Raw genomic sequence first — 681 nt, forward strand, 5'->3', positions numbered from 1 at the left:
CATGTCATATTCATGTTTGTATTCCTTGCACCTACCACTAACCAAACTAAACTGAACCGAAGGCAAATCAATTGAAGTTGATTCTGACTCACGGCGACCCATGTGTGCACAGCAGAACTGTGCTCTGTAGAGTTTTCAGGGGCTGATTTTTCAGACGTAGATCACCAGGTCTTTCTTCTGAGGTGTCTCTGGTGGATTTGAACCTCCAACCTTCGGGTTAGCAACCAAGAGTGTTAATTATTGGTGCCACCCAGGGACTCTACACCTACCACCAAACTTGGCTTAATAAAGGGATAAGCTAAATTAATTCAAAATTAATACAGCTCCTTGTCTATATAATGTAATGTTATAATATCATTAGCCAAATGGCTCAGGTCTAGAGTCACACAGGAGTCTAGGAACTTAGGCTATTTCTGCTGCTGAGATCCAGAAGCCTCCAGGAGCCATGGTTTCATCACTGGTGTCATTGTCTGAGTCAGGGTCAATGATGGCTGCTTGTATTTGGGTCCTTCTGGCCCTGAACCAGCCCACTAGCTTCTGCAAGGACAGATACATCCTCTATGTGGGTGTGATTCACTTTATAGCTAAGGACTTTGATCCCATGGAAGACAGAGCCCCTCGATAGTTGTTACTAGACTTGCATGTGAATTATTTTCTGAGGGGAGATATGGACTGGGACAG

Source organism: Orycteropus afer, unplaced genomic scaffold (assembly GCF_000298275.1).
Source record: "Orycteropus afer afer isolate SDZICR_OR568_19922 unplaced genomic scaffold, OryAfe1.0 scaffold00009, whole genome shotgun sequence".
NCBI classification, from domain to species: Eukaryota; Metazoa; Chordata; class Mammalia; order Tubulidentata; family Orycteropodidae; genus Orycteropus; species Orycteropus afer.